We start from the raw sequence: 20,036 nt of genomic DNA on the forward strand, positions 1-20,036 counted from the left end.
GGGTTTTTACACACTTCTAGAGAACATTTTTTTGAAGCAGTAGCTAGTAGTTATAAAAACATTTAGATCGTTTCGACGTATTTTCCAAATGTGTCTTCAATTAAGATGTATTTGGAATAAAAATTACGCCCAAGATCGCAGAATATTTTATCTTTTAGAGTTGGTTTATTCTGAAAGCACACCTCTTGCTAAGGTATAAAATTATTCGTAATTGTTTGTAGAATACAATACATACTTAAAAAGTTCTTAAAATTAAATGCTTCAAAAACTATACGCAATAAACCGAGAAATTTGAAAATTGTTAAATGTGGAGTTACAGACTTTGAGTTACTCGCCATATCCTACGCTTTTCTTACCTACTACATATGAAGTGTACACATAAGTGCTAAAAGCACATTAAATTTCAAATCAGAATATGGTGTGCTTTAAAAGTTATGACACTTAACTTTGTCCCTCTTAAAAGTTACATAAAAAATAGACTTGTTTTCATATTTTTTTTTTTTTATTTAAACACCTATAATTCAAAAGTTATGCAGCAAATTGATCAAAATTTTTTTTGAGGCTTCAAGTATACGTCAATGAATTATATCCAAAAGCAACCAGCTTGATACAGTTTCCAACAGTGAAAATAAAGCTAAATAACACCAAGGTTACCTGTATTTTAGATTTGACCATATAAGTTTATCTCATTATGTCTAACTGAACGTTCTATCGAAGATGTTTAAAATAGGGGTAAAACCACCCCGGCTTACCATGTAGCGGTAGTTTTCGGAAACGTGGAAAACATATAGTATATTATACTTGCGCCGGGTATTTAATGTTCGGCTCCGCCCGAACTTAGACTTTCTTACTTGTTTATTTTTCCATTGGAATGCCATTCCGAAGGAATTCCACACAAAATTCCTTACAAAAAAATTAATTTTCCCGTAGGGTTTTACGTAACGTTGTTCTAGCCTTCATTTTTGCTGCTACCCTGGCCTTTATTTCTGACCTCACCTTTTCATTGCCGTTGTGGTAAGCGTAAATCGCTTCTGTCATCATTACGCTGACCATATTTATGGGAGCCAAATACGGGACAAAAAAAAAATTTTCCAATTTTTTTCACAAAAACTTACAGATCTTAAACAGCATTCTTATAGTAACATCACAAATATGTAGGATACTTCTCTCGAGATTTTTACCCCGCAAAATTTGTAAAAAAATCGTGAAATTTTAGTGTAATAAAGTGCAAAGTGCAGTCGATGAGACTTACCGTTAATTTTTGAATTTTTTTTTGTTGCCGGTGCATTATTTTCATACAAATTATGTTCGACAATTTTTTAAAAGAGAAGCAAAAGAGCAGCACTTTCCACACGTGTTTTCCGATTGTCTTGCTTCATGAAAATCAGCGACTATGTCAGCTGACACGACCTATGTATCTTATGGGATTTTTGTGTTAACTACAGCAAAAAAAAAAATCTTTTTATAAAGTACTGCATAGTCCTTTTAGAAGATGCGTTAAAAGATGCACGCAATTTTTAACAGAAATGTTCTCCGAAAGCATCGCAAACATTCAAGTATGCTTTAAATTTCGCTAATATATTAAACGACTATTATTTTAACTCCAACACTTCTCGCTACATCCTAAACTAAGCGCCCGTTATTATAAAGAGAATATCCATCATGTTCTCTTCACATTACTTAGCCTTCATTCAGCAATAAAGTATCAGATAAAAATGTGCTATAAAACAAAAAAATTTAAAATTAAAAAATCCTTGTCACTATTAGTTGAACCCGAGACCACCATTGACACACCAGGGTAAAAATTAATTCTTGAATTTATTTTCAAAATTGTTATATTTATTATTAAAATTTTAAATATCGAAGTTTAACAAAAAAAAATATAAGTAGAGTTCACTAATTGATGCGAAAATGCGAAAGACAAAAATTAGCGTTTATTTTGTGGCTTTGCTGTGCGTTTGTGCGAAACGGTGCCATAACGGTGCCGTATGTTTGTTGTAAAAAACTGCCGATCAAAAAGTGAACTCTAGTATAGTGATTTTCAAACTGTTAAAGACACTACATTAGTCGACACGATAGTAAGTAAGAAAAATACATGAATCAGTGTCTGAAAGACTATCGTGTCAAAGTTACATGATGCATGCCCTGTTCATAGAGAAAATTACAATCATATACCAATATCCCCTAAAACTGGCTCATAGGCATGAGAGGTTAAAGCTCCGAAATACCAGACACCGAATACGAGACAAATATAGGGCATCAAAAGAAATACAGAACATTTGGCGTCCCGTATAAAGTAAATAATTTACCAGGACAATGGGTCAAAAAAGAGGACTGTCCCGTATAATACAGGACGGATGGTCACCGTAGTCATCATCGACGTCGCTTACGTCGCTCAGTGTTTCGACTATATGGAGGCAGGTGGAAATGATAGTACACCTGCACCAGTGGCGTAGCCAGGATTTGGCGAAGGGGGGGTGGATTAAAAAAAAATTTGCATCGATAACTTAAAGTTGTGATACACAATGGCTAGAGGCGTCGCACTAGTTTTTTTTTTCAAAATCGTAGATCTTCGCTTAGAAAAGAGATAATGGAATGAAGATTTTTTACCGTGAAGATAAATGATCATATAACATAGGAAAACTATAGAGAAGTTACAACAACAATAACTTAACCCTCAAAATACCTTTCAAAATGTCACTTTTTTAATTTTGGATTTTGGCTCCCATTCCACTAGAAAACACTATATTTAATACACCATTAGCACTGTTTCTGAAAGATTTCTCTTTATTTTATCTTAAGACTCGATTCTTGGGACATTGGATGGTGTACCCGAGTGGCCAGATTGGCAAAAGAAAAGCTACCTTTAAACTCTAATAACCAGTAAACTATCTGCTTTCACAAAAAAATTTATATAACAAAAATGGTTATACTGGTCGATGTCTTTACGAAAGTGCAGCATTTAACCCTTTAATGCAGAGTCTGTCATATATGAAACGCTTTTTAACCCTTTCAAGGCAGAGGCAAAATGGTTCTCAATATTGTTTTCAACGTAGTTTTTATTTATTTTTATTTTTTATTTATTTTTATTTTTAATATTTTTATTTTTTTATTTAATTTTTTTATTTATTTTATTTTTATTATTATTTTACCATGGAAAAATTTTCTACGACTAATATCTACGTCAACATGAGAAAAAGCACGTTCAAAAGCATATTGAGGACCCCTTTCCTCTGCCTTGAAAGGGCTAAAAAGCGTTTCATATATGACAGACTCTTCATTAAAGGGTTAAATGCTGCATTCCATTATCTCTTTTCTAAGCGAAGATCTACGATTTTGAAAAAAAAATTGCGTGGGACATAATTCCTGTCATTATATTTGCAGGCTTTAAATCAGTAGCAATAGGTTAGGTTAGGTTGGAGTGGCAGCCCCGCGCAGAGAGCGGATCACACTTGGGCTGGAAAAGCCCGTTGTGATACCATTGGCCGAAGCCATTTGTTTCTTTCCCTTCCTTATTAATTGAACCACCGAGTGGGTTTTATATAGCACAAAAAGTCGGGGACGTTCGCCGAGTTCAAATCGGCTATCCAATCTAGAAAGTACTTGTTGAAGAATCGGTTGCGCGTGTTGGCCAGGGCGGGACAATGGCAGAGATAGTGTTCGACGGTCTCTACCTCTTCCTCGTCTCTGCAACTGCGACAAAAATCGTTGGTGGGGTATCCTAGCCTTTTTCCGTGTGTGCCCATCAGGCAGTGTCCGGTGATAACCCCGACTACTAATCTGAGAGAGGAACGGTCCAGCCGGGTAAGAGCTATGGATCGCTTTATATCAATCTTTGGCCAAATTTGCCTGGTAGTATGGCAGGTGGTTTCCACAGCCCACCTGAAATTTACCTCCTCGACGAGTTCCGTCTTTAGTCTGTGTTTGCAGGAGGTTAGAGGTATGCCCGCATTCTGAGCAGAATTGACTTCAGATAATTCCGTCCCTCTCCTTGCCAGCTCGTCAAGGCAGGCAGGCTGTTGCCAGGAATGTCCCTATATCCAGGGACCCATACAACAGTCAAGGAGCATTTTGATGCCAGCAGGTTGAGGATCTTCCTGCATTTTATGGCTACTTTGGACGTTGTTCCGTTAGAATTGAGAGATTTGATAGCAGCCTGGCTGTCAGAATAGATAGTAATAGGCCGTCCTGGAGGGGCGGAGGTTATAGCCCACCGTGCCGCCTCCATTATGGCGTTTAATTCTGCTTGAAAAACACTACAATGGTCCGGTATGCAAAAGCTGAGGTTTAGCGCGAGTTCGTCAGAGTAGATCCCGCTACCCACTCTTTTGTTAAGCTTGGAACCATCTGTATATATGGCCGTATACCCTGGGTTCAGGTCTGTGGCCCCTTCCCATTCGTTCCTCTCTGGGATCCTTGTGGAGAATTTGTTGTCTAAGCAGAGTAGAGGAGTGGTATAATCTATCTGCCGTATGCTCCCGTGACTAGTATGGCAGCCGTCCTCTGCACCCGTTCCACCTTGGCTCTGGACAAAGTGTTGCTTAGCGCAGGCCACCATACGGTGACTCCGTAGAAAAGGATGGGTCTTATCACAGCTGTGTACATCCAGTGTACTATGTGTGGTTTTATTCCCCATTTTTTGCATATTGCCGTCTTAGTGGCATAAAGGGCAATATTGGCCTTTCTGGAGCGGTCTTCAATGTTTCGCTTCCAGTCAAGTTTTTTGTCTAGAATAATTCCAAGGTATTTGACCTCAGATGAGAAAGTAAGTGCCACTCCGTTTAGGCTGGGAGGTTTAAATAACGGAGTTTTATACTTCCTTGTGAAAAGTACCATTTCCGTTTTGGTAGGATTGACGCTAAGTCCACATTCCTTGGACCAGATGTTTACCAGACCGAGTGCGTTTTGCAATAACTCACTCAGGACCTGAACATGTTTGTCCGTTGCCCCGATTGCTATGTCATCAGTGTACGCTATGGCTTGACAACCGGTGCCCTTTAGGCTTAGAAGTAGGGTGTTCACTGTTAGATTCCAGAGCAGAGGGGAGAGAACGCCCCCTTGGGGGGTGCCTCTGGTTACATACATTTCATGGAGTGCGGTATCCACGGATTTTCCTTTGGAATATGCATGTTGGTTCGGGGAGAGGTTGTAATTTTTTATATTCCGTCGAATATATTCGTCGATGAGCCTTCGGTTTCACATGTGCGGCCTTGCCTCCTTTTGGTAAGAATACAGCTTTTGCCTTTGTCCACTCATGTGGTATGTGAGTCAGGGTTAGGCAGGATGTAAAAATCTGAGAAAGCAGGGGGCACGGTATGTCCTTAGCTTCCTGTAGTTGAGCGGGAAAATTTCCGTCAAGGCCCGGAGATTTGTAGGGCTGGAAGGACATTAAAGCCCATTCCACCCTTTCCTCACTTACGACGTCCCTAACGGTATCGCCCAGAGACAAGTAGGTCCTAGGACCGGGCGAAAAGCCGGAGGTGTCGTCCGAGCAGCTCGGGAAGTGAGTGCTCATAAGGACCTACAGCATTTCGTTACATGATGTCGTCCAGTCACCGTTAGGCTTCTGGATAGAGTTCATACTCGAAGAGGATTTCGAGAGAACTTTCCTCAGCCTGTTGGCTTCAGAGTTCTCTTCTATGTTATTGCAGAAATTTTGCCAAGATTCGCGTTTCGCCCTCTTTATGGCCTTCTTGAAAACTTTGAGTGCGTCTTTGTATGCTTGCCAAAGACCTGTTTGCTTAGCATGATTGAAATCTCAGGATTCCACCACTGGGGTTTCTTTTTGCCCTTCCGGAGGGTGCTTGGGTAGGAGGCTTTGAAAGCAGCATTTCAGGAATTTGTCACAAAGTTTACTGCTTCATCAATTTTCGACGATGAGTCCAGGTCACCGAGAGAAACACCCTTTGTATTCGAGAGACTCGCTTCATCAGGTCTAAACGATAAGCAGGACTTATCGTGAGAAGCGTATCTGCATAGAGAGACCGACAGCGTATTCCTGTACTTTGCCCGGTCGGTTCGCTTTCTGTTCCTGTATGCTGTTAAAGGAGCAGGATCAAAATTAAGATTGAAACTAATGTAGAGGTGGTCAGAAAAAGAGTGTTCCCTGGACACCTGCCAGTCCCTTATCCGATCGGACAAACCGTTCGACACAAGGGTGATGTCCAGCACTTCCTTTCTAACAGAGCTCACAAAGGTGGGATCGTTCCCACGGTTACATACAGCAAGATTGTGTAAAAGAATAAAGTCAAGTAAACACTCACCCGGGAGTTGGTGTCGCTTGAGCCCCAGATCGTGTTATGTGAATTAGATTAGAGGGGCTGCCCTATTATAACCGGGAGCTTTCTGCGATTTACTTCCTTCACCGCTTCTTCCAGTCTATAGGGGGGAAAAGCATGGCTGTCGCGGGCCATGTAGGTTGATGCCAGCCAGGTAACGCTCTCCTTCAGATGTACGCTGATGCAGACAGTGTCCCCGTTGCTGTATTGGGAGAGTAAAAAATGAGAATATACTTTTTTAATTAGAATGCAAGCTCTGATCCTACCTATTACTGGAGCTTTTACCACCTGGTAGGCATCAGAGTTCATTCCGCAAACCTTGTTTCTGATGATCCAACGTTCTTGGACTAGAATCAAGTCCTCAGCTTTATCGCTGAGGCCAAGAAGGAGAGCAGCCGAGGCTGACTTGGAGTGGTGGAGATTAATTTGTAGGATCTGCACCATCCTCAGAACCGGTTATGTCCATTGCTTCTAGCTCCCTCCGCTCGTCGGCGGCAATGACTGTGATGTCATTGTCCTCCTCCTCCGGTTCGGATACCAGAAGCTGGTCTTCGTCCAGCGTTGCCCATCGACTGTAGACCGACCCTACGTAGGCAGATACTGAGCCCGTGTCACTCTCAGTATCTGTCGCGGTATCGGATACACTCGATGGTGGGTCCACAGGTTCACTCGTGGTGCTTCCTGTGTACCCCGCGCTGCCTGGCACCGATGCCGACACAGGAGCCACAGGTCCGCTCGAGGCGTTGCCTGTTTTGTTGGCCCCTTCGTCGGGAAGAATATATGAGGGAGCGGGTCCGCTCGAGGCGTTGCCGTTTCCCCCTCTTGCTGATCCGTTCTCTGGTCCATTTTTACTGTGATTGAGTAAAAGCCGTTGCTTATTACCCCACCACAATCCTCGAGAACTGGGACAGAAGCATCGTTGATGACAAAGCCAACAAAACGCTGCTTCCCGTTGGTCTCGCCAACTCGGACTATCCTCCAACCGCTGGTGGGCAGTCCTTCGTTGCCCATGAGGATGAACTCGAGGATCTCCTCCGGTTTTGACGGCTCAGCTGGTACCCAGGCCCAGGCTCGCCGCCTGTTAGGGATTTCATCCCTATGGACGGCAACTAAGTCTGCCCCGGGCCACAGCTGTCCAACCGTGGATATAGCTTCTTTGTAGAGCCGGACCGCGCGCTCATCGGCGCACGCTACCAGCTTAACTCGCCCTTGATGCCATCCGCCATCACGGACGACTGGTGCAGGGCCGGGGTACTTCTAGAGTTATCCCTTTATATACCCTGCATAACCCCATCAGGACGGACTTCCAGTTGTCCGTGGTAATGTGGCCGTCCGGATGCCCCTTGTCCAACACCGCCAGCGTGAGGTGCTCTTTGGCGGCTTCACTGAACGGCTTCGTGTTGGATACGGCCATCGACGGACGGTTAGATGGGGAGGCATCCCTATATCTCTTGGACTCACTCGAGGTGTCGTCTTGAGATCGCTGTCTCTTGGAGGTAAGGTCCTTCCTTGGGTTTTCCCGAGTGGGTGGTTTGTCCTTCCCGCCTTTCCCGGAGGATCTCTTGTCGCTGGCGGCGAAGACTCCCATGGCCCACTTAAGAGATGCTTTTTGCTCCTCTGTCAGTTGGTCATGCGGGATGACCCCCAGCCTTTTGATGACCCTAGGGGCTGCCCTTCGGTCACGCTGGGCCCTGACGGAGGGCGAAACTTTCGTTGCTGCTTTGGAGCAGCCGGGGCACAGATCGAGGTCTTTTGCCCTGGTCTTCGAGGATTTACTCGCGGGAGTGGTCCTCTGCTTGTCCGTGGAGGACTTTTGCTCGACCACTACACCTTGAGGGGGCCTTCCGCAGCTTTTCCGCCGGCTTCGACTTTCCCTCATGGGGTATAGTACCACCGGCATCCCTGGAGGTTCGCTTTCCCTCTGAGGGTTTAGCAATCCTTCCAGCTTCTGCGGGAGCCCGAAGCTGCTTGGGCCGTTCAGGCCCATTCGGTTCCGTCGATGCGGTTTCCGAGGTGGTTTGTGTTTTGGACTTTCCTTCGCCGTGTCCAGCGGCGGCACTACCCGTGCAGGGTTCCGAGGCTTCTTTATTTACGTTCATTATACTGGTTCTTTGGCCACCTACTGAGCCGAGGCCTTTCAGTGGCCGGAAAATAAGGAAAGGAAAAGAAACGGTCGACCACGGCAGAGCCCCATGCCGCAGCAAGTCCACCGTTACTCCCGGAGGCGGACAGGTATCCGGGAGGCGCCGTTAGAATACAGTCGGAAAGCCCCCTGACTGCAAACCTTCCAATGGGCACGGTGACGCATGACACCCTGGATTAGGGGAAGAGGGTAGATTTGACACCCTCCGGGTCTAGATCCAACTAGGGTCACCTCTTGAAGGATGCATTTCGCGCAATATGGTCTTGATGTGGGAGTGGCTAGGCATACAGGGTCCCCTGTATGCTGTGTTACGCTTCCTCCACACCCTGCATTCCGCTCGACCCCAAAAAAAAATCAGTAGCAATAGTTCCTGACAAATTTTCAACCCGCAGTAATGACCATAACACAGACACATTTTCATAATATTCGGAAGTATTTGCAATAATTGCAAGCAACAAAATTATTTTTACGCCGCTGTCATTAAATTTTTTCGCAAGCACATTATCACAATATCTCTGTCGCTTTACCAGTAAAAATGCATCTTCGGATTGAGTTAAATCGTTTTCTGACTGTACACCATCAGTAGATTGTATGGATTGTATGGAAAGAAAAATTTTTTAAAATCCTCCTCCGCCGTCAATACCTAGCTTCAAATGATATTTTTTCAAATCCCTTTTTGCTAAAATTTGTTCTATAAGCTTTTCCACGTCGTTCCCAAAAACTACGCTTTCTGAAAATATACTTTTGTTCTTTTTTACCATTTTTCACCACATTACATTTTCGGACATAAAAATAGGAATCTAGCGAATGATTTATATTTTTAAGCTTTTGATTCAAATTTGATTCAAACATTTTCCTGTTCTTAGTAGCAACAGAAGGCAGATGTCATTGTTTCCACTTTTTTTGATGAAATTCCAGGACCTAATCCTATTTTAGATACTTCTTCAGCAGAAATGGGCTTTTGTTCCTTATTTTGCGATGGATTCAGTGCCACTCTTAATGTCCGCCCACGACTTTGAGATATTGATAACTCATTAGCGATTGAGGTGCAGAATTAAAAATATTTTTTATTAATTTACCACCCACTTGCTCTTTTTGTTTCATTGAAAGTTCTTCATTAATATGTGTAACTAAATCATCTACGGATTTCTTACAAAAATGAGGTTTGCCAACAAACAAATCCGATCGACATTTTCTGTACTTATTCAATTTGTCGTTCATAACACTTAAAGTTTCTTATGAAAAATTTGAATGGCCTGGTTTTATACCAAGGCATAACAAGGTAAAAGTGATTTCGACATTTCTCTATTTTGAACTGCGACTGAAATGTCAACTCTTAACCCTATACTATTCAATTTTTTTTTTTTAATATAAATTTTCAATTGTGAGCTGTGCGACTGATTTTAAATAAATAATAAAGTGAAAAGGAATTGCGAGCGGTGCGTTTTGTTTGTCAAGAGCCTGGACAACAAACTTGTGCGTTATTTTAAACCTTCGAATTGTCAAGTGAAGCGACAACGGTGGGCAAATTGCTGCGATGTTTCATTAGGAGACTCTTCACGTGTGGTCGTGACTTTACTTGTTGCCTATCGCAGCCGAGTATTTCTAAGTGGACGCGTTTGGTCCCAGGTGTAGGATTTATCATACCGAACATGAAAAGAAAATCTCCCTTTCATATACATACATGGATAGGCCAAATTTCAAATAGTGGCCTGATAAAACCTAAACTAGTATTCCTTGTTGACATAAAGAAACTGAAAGTAATTTTTAATAAATTTAATGGAAAGGAAATAGCAAATTTTTAATAGCTAAATTATTGAAGTTAAGTTCTGATGTAAATTTAGAAGAATCAAGCTTCTTTAATGTCTAATATACTTTAAAATTAAGTATTTGAATAAAAAAATAAATGCTTAAAAACATTGGGATAGTAAAAGCAAGAAAATTGTCAAAACGGTTTTATAAATGAGTGTATTTAATTTAGTGTGTAATTTTTTGTAAGTATGCATTTCCACATTTACTTTAAACCGAAAATTCAATAAATAAAATAAAGCTGATTCTAATGAGATTTTAAATATTTTCATATTTACAAAAACTTTCATTTCAAAGATGTTGAGTTCTATCAAATATGGTCAATGCATAACAAAGGGTTAATTTCTTTGTTTACATTTTTTGACATTGCAGTCAGGTATGAGAGAGCTCGACTGATTTGTCACTTCTACCTTGTTGAATATGCTTTGTTTTATACTTAACTCGCACAATCCACACTCACATTTTTTGTAAATTTTTTACCTTGTGTTAAAATTCATTGCTTTAAATTTTGAATAATTAGGTAATTTCATAGCAATTAAATTTGATTCCTTTTTCTCTTCACGATAAACTAAAATTCGACAACCATCACAAACTACACTAGGAAGACGTGGATCATATTCATCGTAGTTGACAATGTTTTTAATTTTCCCTTTTAATGCTCCCAAAATGTTTGCCATTTTATTTTTATTTTTCAGGCAAAATAAACACCTTGTAACACGATTTTCATCGTGTGACGCAGCATGGTCTTTTGGTCTTGCAAACATGTTATTGTTTTGTAGATATACTTGACACAAACTATTGAAAGTATAAAGAATACTTATATTCGAAACTTAAAAAGAACAAATATTGTGCGCGCACAATCTTCTCGTTTGAATTGAATTTATCGGCATTTTGTGCATAAAACAAGCAAAGACATTTGAAGCATATACTAACTTGATTGTATATAATTCCTCCAAGTTACATTACAAAATAAATATAAACTGTAAGCTATCAATTTGTCATCTAGAGCGGGTGCGTGAAAATTTTAAAAGAAAAGGAATAATTTTCATTTAAAAAAGAGTTTTTTCAAAAACGGCTCAATTTACCCAAATTAGCAAAAAAAAAAATGATGTGCTATGACCTTCGATTTAAAGTTGGTTCAGGTGCACCGTGTATGGGGATTGCATCACTATATCGTCCAAAACTCACAAAAATGTGGGCCCAGTCATTAAATGTGATGGAATTTTGGTTAATTTTTGTTTCCTGCTTTCCACTCTCGAAAAACAAAGGTTATACTATAAAATGACTTAGGTGTAAATACTCGCTTTTTCCCCAATGTTTGGTTGACGGACTGGTACTCACACCCTTTTTACTAATAATCTTTAGCATCTACATTTCAAAGTAAATTTTTTGGTAAGAAAATAGGAAAGTACCAAATAAATGATAAATACCTTCACCCGAATATTCCACGACATTTTAATAATTGATTACAGTTGAAAAAGAAACACTTTCTTTAATGGGTTAATCACCAAAGGCAACTAAATTGATTAGTCGGTATCGCGCCCATTTCCGTATTTTTTTGGAAATGTATCGTTCGTGAAGAAGGGGCTGAGGAAATAATGTAAAATTTGGTATTTATGACTTTTACTTTTCCCTCTCTAAGTCCAACGGAAACACTATACGTCGTCGGCGTCACAGCGTTGTATCAGGCTTTCAGCTGGAGCAACGTATATTTTTCTGCATCAATGACGCCGTACTCCATATTGCGCGAAATTTTCTTTAAAAAGCTCAACTTTACTTTGTAATTACCTTATGATGGGTCAAAGACCACTTCTGATTAAATATGCAGACGGCAAAGGGTATAAATACAGAACGTCCGAAGTCTTCGCTGGTAGAAATCGAATGAATCTCCTTTATTTCTAAAATGGCGGGTCGAGTCTTAATCGCTAGAGTTACAACGAGTTATCGCTACTAGTCTTAAAAACTAGGGTTACCAACTAATATTACTTAAATTATAAAGAAGTTACTTAAACTATGACTTAAAGCTACATACGTTAGTAAAAGCGCACGTACATTCTACTCCTAAACTTAATCGACTCCTAAAATATGGTAATTATTTGAAAGAATCTCTGAATTGAAAATGTGAGGATTGAGCCAGATTCAGTGAAAAAAGAATATTATAATTACATTCAAGGCCTTTATGATATGAGTTCGTTAAGTTAGTATCTAAGCCTCTCATTTTGATAAATACTTAAAGCAGTTGTAGTAATTAATTTTTTAATTCAGTGTTCTGACGTGGAATTTTTGCTAAATTATTGCCTTTTTGGGCCTATATTCGAATTCGCAAACGAAAGTTCTGGGGGCCAAAAAGAACTACTAAGCAGCGTATCAAAATTTTATAAATTTACGTACATTTTAAACAAAGCAATATTTCCTTTGTATTTAAAGTTATATTTTCTTACGCTTAAGTCGACAGTTTTAATTTTTGATGAGAAGTAAACCTTTATATTGGCTTTCTTGGTGAAACCTCAATCAGTTTCCTTGTATCAGACTCGAGTACCGGCGGAAGGGGTTGAGTTACTGCGTTACTAATTGATGGTAAGGAAGGCATTGGAGGCTAAGACGACGATACCACCACTTCAAGGGGGGGAAGGGGAAGATACTTCAAGCTCGTTATTATTAGAAGCAGAAGCAGATTTCGTTACACATAAAAATAAAAAATCTACGAGCTATTTGGCAAGCGAAACGGAGACGTATGGTAAAGTCATGACTAGGGATCGGAATCTCATGCAAATGCAGGTTTTTATTGGGCATGTTCAAATCGAAATTCAGCGCACCACAAGACCTAACCACGCTGGCTCTGCAAGCAGATAAAATATTCGACGCTGAGAGTAGCATCATGGCGATACATAAAACAGATAAAACCAACAGCGAACCGCCGATGAAACCTGTCGTAACAATTTCACAGCAAAACAGTATCGATGAGCTAAGGGCAGAAATACATGCGCTTTCGAAGAAAATTAACAGTTCGAAGGTCGGAGTTGGCGTCTCGTCCAACGACAAACTATGTTACTATCACCTTCGTTTTGGCAGCCAAGCTTGAAAATGCCGTCAACCTTGCGAATTTAATAACAGCCAAAACAATTCGGGAAACTAGGAAGACCTTCAGAAATCTTAGTAGGTACCACCGAAGGTCCCTTCACATCCCGCCTGCGAATCACAGACTTCAAAAACAACATCACATTCCTCGTAGATACTGGCGCCGACCATCTCGGTTCTACCAAGGAGAGCATTTCCAGAGGTGAAATCAAGCCCTGCAAGAACTAAACTCGTACTGTTTGCAGCAAACGGTTCGACAATACCCACATACGGTTCTAAAACAATAGAAATCGATATCGGGCTTGGTCGCACATTTACCTGGGAGTTTACAATCGCAAATGTCGAGCACCCAATCCTTGGCGCAGACTTTATCAAAAGAAATGGTTTGCTAGTCGACCTGCGAAACGGCAAACTGCTGAAATCGCCAGCGATCAGCACTAATACCTTCGCAAAGCAACAGCTCCTCGAAACACCACTGCCCTCATGCCAACAGCCAAATTCTGCATCTATTCGGGAACCAGATATAGGGTCGATTTCGATACATAACCCGGTGTACCAGACGGTAAAGCAATTCGACGGTATCACGAAACGCGCCAAGCATCAGACTCCCAGACATAATATTCGCCACCATATAAACACACACGGTACACCCGTGGCCGAGCGAGCTCGGAGACTTGCCGGTGAAAAATTAATAGCAGCGAAACGCGAATTTAATTTTATGTTACAGCAAGGAATTTGCACACCCTCTGACAGTGAATGGGCAAGCCCCCTCCATTTAGTAAAAAAGAAAGATGGTACCTGGCGCGCATGTGGCGACTATCGCCTTAATAAGGTCACTACACCCGACCGATACCCAATACCACATTTGCGAGATTTTACATTCTCGCTGCACGCTTGTTCAGTATTTACGACGCTCGACCTTGACCGCGCATACTATCAGATCCCGGTCGCACCAGAGTATCGGCCCAAAACTGCGGTTATAACACCCTTCGGTCTTTTCAATTTAACGTAATGACCTTCGGTTTGTGCAACGCCGCGCAGACTTTTCAGCGCCTCATGGACTTCATTTTCCGAGATCTCGATTATTGTCACGTCTATATAGACGACATCCTAATCGCCTCGTCGTCCATGGAAGAACACAAACAACACCTAAGCACTGTTTTGGAGCGTCTCAAATGGCATGGTCTTTCCTTTAAATTGGAGAAGTGTAGGTTTGCACAACCTGAAGTAATATACCTAGGCCACACGATTAATAGCCAAGGTACTAAACCGACAAACGAACGCTGCGAAGCCATTCGCCTTTACCCGAAGCCCCAAACAATTTCCGAACTGCGCAGATTCCTAGGGTCATGGAATTTTTATAGGCTAAATATGCCCGGCGCAGCCGAAGCCCATGCACCACTTGTCGCCCTCACTGCCGGCGCGCGCAAAAACAACAAAACCAAAATCGTTTGGGATAAGTCAACTACCGAGGCATTCGAAAGCTGCAAACAACTATTGACTAACGCTGTGCAGCTTGCATACCCTTCACCGGACGTACCACTCACGCTGCGCTGCGACGCATCAGACCAATCAGTTGGCGCTGCATTAGACCAGCTCCTGAACAACGAAAGACAGCCGCTAGGGTTCTATACCAGCAAACTTAATAAAACGGAAACAAATTACAGCGCGTATGACCGCGAGCTGCTTGCCATATTCAAAGGCATTAAATTTTTCAGACATTTGCTAGAAGGTAGAGACATTACAATTTTAACCGATCACCGACCTCTCACATTCGCTTTCTCGCAGTGCTCGCACAAAGCTTCACTACGCCAGCAACGCCAACTACAGTTCATTAGCCAATTTACGACACAAATAATTCACATACCGGGAAAACAAAACATCGTCGCTGATGCCTTTTCCAGAGTAAATAAACTCAGCTTACCTGTCAGCACAACTGCGAAAGAGATCGTTGAACAACAGTCTGAAGATGAAGAGCTAAAACACCTCCTTCAATCAACTACCACATCACTGAAGCTTAGGCAAGTGGATGTCGACAGCGAAGGTACGAAGATATTTTGTGATACCTCAACCGGGACTATACGGCCATATGTACCTATGAAATTACGTCGCAAGTTTTTCGATCAGTTGCACAATCATCGATCGTTACACACGATGGCCGGAAGCGATACCGCTCAGGGATATACAAACCGAAACTATAACCAACGCATTTTTCAACGGCTGGGTCAGCCGATTTGGAGCACCAGCAACCGTAACCAGCGACAGAGGAACGCAATTCGAATCCAAATTTTTTGCTGCATTTACGAAACTTATTGGCTGCAACCGAATAAGGACGACCGTATACCATCCAGCTGCAAATGGTATAGTTGAACGATGGCATCGTTCACTTAAATCTGCCATCATGTGCCACTCTACACAAAACTGGGTCAAAATTCTTCCAGTCGTACTGCTCGGCCTACGAACCAGTTTTAAAGAGGACATTAAAGCCAGCGTCGCGGAAATGCTGTACGGTACAACACTACGCCTTCCAGGCGATTACTTCATCGGCGAAGAAAAGGGGCCTCTAGCACAATGTTTTGTACAGAATTTTCGCGAATTCATGCGTACGGTACGCTCTGCACCTACCGCTCATCATACGAAATCGCGTGCATTCACACATAGGACTCTTAGTCAGTGGCGGATTTATCGTACAGGCAACATAGGCTGAAGCCTAGGGCGGCAGAATTAAGGGGCGGCAAAATTTAAGACAGCTAAATTAAAAGAAAAAAATTTATTTGGATTCAGCTGCACTTGAAATTGTGTTTGTGTCTGTAAAATATTATTAATGATTCATCTCATTCAATACAATTCAAAATTAGAATTACGCTGCGAATTTTTCCTTAGTATAGCAGTCGTTGAAATTTCCATTTAACTTTCATTCACGCGGCTTAGAAACCTGACGGCGCGCCTGCGCGTGACGCAAAGAAACAGCCGACACGCTGCCCCGAGAACGAGAATCATCTAAAAGGTTACCACACTTGACAACACTGCCGAAAAACGAGCGTGCATTTTCGAGAAAATTCTTGATTCCAAGCCCACCAGTTTTTCATAAGTGTATCATAACGTGAATAATCTGAAGGTCAGCTTCCGTCGTATGTCAAATTAGGCAGTGGCAAAATCAAGACGTAAAGAACTGTGAAAAAGAAGTGTTTGAAAGAGGGTTTTTGTTGAATACCTTATCCATGCTGATGTCGAATTTGTTAATTCCGTTATGTATTTCATTATTAACGAACTATATTGTAATAAAGCACTGACAATAACAATCATATTTGATATATATATATATTTTTTTTTTTCGTGAAAAAAGGGCGGCAAGTTATGAATTGCCTAGGGGCGGCAAATATTTAAATCCGCCACTGCTCTTAGTACATCAATACATGTTTTCATTAGAGTGGACGAAACGAAGAAACCCCTTGAACCACCATATAGGGGCCCATACGAAGTCCTCGAACGAATCAGCGACCTCGTTTTTCGGGTCAACGTGGAGGGACGTTCGACTACAATCTCCACCGAGCGACTCAAACCCGCGTTCACTGAAAATACGACGGAATCTCCGCCAACTAAACAAAACAACGAAGCAATGCATCACCAGCGCCAACAACCAGCAGTAATCGATTGCCACGTAATCCTCGAACACATAAGCGGAAACAGCGAAATCAGTAGCTCGGAGTATAACTCCAACCCACTTCGGGGGGGCTACTGTGGCAACCACCAAAAAACAGCTGACAGCTGCTTGCTGAATTAGTGCTGAATTTAATAGAAAATGGACAGCGGCAGATTCTTCTTTGCGGAAGTTTCTCTCGCTCTCTGGATTTTTGACTGCGACACGAGGCGGACGTCTTGGGTTATACAAACTAGCTAGCACACATAAAATATAATCCGATTAAATATTATAGTTGTAATTTGTAAGTAATAAAGAAAAATAAATAGTAAATTACCATCTCATCTTACTTGTACGCTACAGTTTCTTGCACAACGGTCGATTTCTTCTGGCATGATTGAAGGTGCTGCACATATTTCGTTGTCGCTTATGATTGTCACTGTGCCTGAGCTGAGATTGGGGTTTTACTATAAACCTAAATACATAAGTGTTTCCACAGTCCAGCGTTGTCTCTCACTCTCTCCCTTGTTTTTTGCTATTTGTTTATAAATGATTAGTTTCACCATTCACCATAGATAATCAAACAAAAAAAAAAAAAAAAACTAGAATTTAAACTTTTTGCGAGTGCCCATATAAATAGTTATTAAGTCGGCCATTGTTTAATTTTTGTTCTTGGACATTTCTTATTTTTTAATTGCAACGTTATACATTAAATTAAAGGAAACCGCCCCTTTGTAACTTATTAAACAAATAACCACAAAAACAAAAAAAAAACAAAGAAAAAAGAAACAAAAACTGTTGTACAAAAGAAACATTAATATCTACAAGCCCCTATATCTAAGTATGTAGTATGTTTCTCTTTTCTTGATGTAATAAATTTGGATATTATAATGGAGTAATTTAAATTTTTCCTTGGCGATAGGGTAACGGAAAGGTTTGATGAAAGTTGATAGGGGATTTTCAATTAATCGCCATTGAGAATCCATGGGGGGCGGGCTTAGCCACTGCATCTGCGCTAGAGAAAAAAATCAGCAACAACGAGACTCGTAGGCAATTCTTATTTTTGATTATTTAAAGATTTTTCGTTTCGTTTTGGGTTAAACTCCGGTCGATCAGTTTCGTCGGCATTTTGGTCTTATTTTGTTATTTTTCTAGGAACTCTTTAAACTTTTTGAACCAACTAGACGAGTTCTGTCCGACTATTGCCTAGAACCAAGTGAGTCCATAGGTGTTGGTTACAAATACGCGCAAAAAAACACGACCTCCGAGACACTGTGAAAAAAGTTTTGAGTAGCTTTCCCCTGCCGCTGCATTGAGCGCATTGTTGGTCGAGATCTACACGTCGTACGCGAACATATAAATAATGCGTTAATTGGAAATTTTGTCTTCTACAACTTTTACATTTAAATGTGCCACTTATTTCAAATAGAAATTGCTCAAAATTCAAAAAAACCGCGCCACTTACCCAATTTTGGGCATTTTTTGCATATTATTAGCAATAAATAATCGTTTAAAAAAATGATAGGCACATGAAAATTGTAGGGAATCGATTTCTCTAAAAATTTGTTCCCTACCTTTTTTCGCGAGAAATGCAAAATTAGCACGCAAATCGTAAAAAACACAAAATCCAAGATGGTGGATATTTCCCATATCGCAATTGGGGGAAAACTTTTATTTTCGTGTTCATCTACATAAACAGGAGACACCAAACTGCGTCAAAAAATTTCTTCCTGGAACTTTTTCGTTGAAAAAATCGAGTGCAAAATTCGCGCTCAAATCGCAAAAAACACAAAATCCAAGATGGCGGATGGAGGACATTTCCCATATCGCAATTGGGGGAAAAATTTTCATTTTGTGTTCACCTAAACAGGAGATACCAAACTGCATAAAAAATTTCTTCCTGGAATTTTTTCGTTGAGAAAATCTAATGCAAAATTCGCGCGCAAATCGTAAAAAACACTCAATCCAAAATGGCGGACATTTCCCATATCGCAATTGGGGGAAAAAAAATGTCATTTTGTGTTCACCTAAACAGGAGACACCTAACTGCGTCAAAAAATTTCTAAAAGATCTAAAGTGATTGGGCTATACCGTGTACACAGCTTGTAGAGTACGTGATAGAAAAAATTTGAGATTTCTACTCTTTGACTGTAGCTGCAGAACTATCAGAATGGTTTGACTCGAAGAAACCAGTAAAAAGCCGGCAATAGTATTTTAATCTTACGCCTTGTGTTCACAAAGGCGTAAAGCGATTTGGGTTTAAAAACGATATTGAGTAGAGCCCTTTTAATATAATTCTTGCAACATTTTTTGTTTACCAGTGCCGGCAACCTTTGTGTGTGAAATAATATATGTAAATCAAAAATAATAATAGCAGATTGGTACTTACACATAGGTCACAAAGGGAAGCGACCTACAGTTTTACGCCGAATCCGAACGGCGATTGTATTTTTTTTATGAGAAGCTGTTTTTCTTTGCAGAATATATTCGGAGGTTTGGCATTACCTGCCTAAAGTGACCGCTATTAGAAAAAACTTGTTTATGTTTTATTTTTTGCCGTTGGTCGGAAATTGGGCTTGAACCCAGGCCCTGCGCATTGCTAACCAGTACACAGCGACCGCCACATGAAAGCTAATCATTACTTTTAGAATCTTTTTCTGCAGATTAATAATGACGATAAAGTATTATAAAAATTTATTTTTTGCTCAACAAAAATCATTCTTATTTGATCAAAAGTAATGATTACTCGTATAATCCATATTTCATTTCGTAGATAAAATTTATGAATACAAATATAAGAAAAATAAAACAGCAAATACTTATGTATACAATTTTTTCATATAACTTATTGAATTTGAACTGCCGGTTTCACCAGCAATTTAAATGAAAAATCATTATTCTCCTTCTGTAAGTTTTCATGTCTGCACTTCTCAAGAATATTACCAGGGAATATTTTTCATCAGTTCTGCTGCTTGAAAAAGTACTTTGATGTCGATGTAAATTTTCTTAAAAAAAATAAATATAAGAATAAAATTTTCTAGGGATCTGCATAATTATATAAGAAATTTTGATAGAAGAAAATTATTTC

General features: G+C 40.5%; 1 protein-coding gene across 1 annotated transcript in view; it reads left to right on the forward strand.

Moving 5' to 3' along the window:
* LOC118745050 (photoreceptor-specific nuclear receptor) overlaps positions 1–20,036 on the forward strand; it is a 321,923-nt gene that overhangs the window by 140,814 nt on the left and 161,073 nt on the right. The gene's annotated exons all lie outside the window — the stretch shown is intronic.

The sequence above is a fragment of the Rhagoletis pomonella genome, unplaced genomic scaffold (genome assembly GCF_013731165.1).
Source record: "Rhagoletis pomonella isolate Grant_MI unplaced genomic scaffold, Rhpom_1.0 Rhpom_scaffold_00008, whole genome shotgun sequence".
NCBI lineage: Eukaryota > Metazoa > Arthropoda > Insecta > Diptera > Tephritidae > Rhagoletis > Rhagoletis pomonella.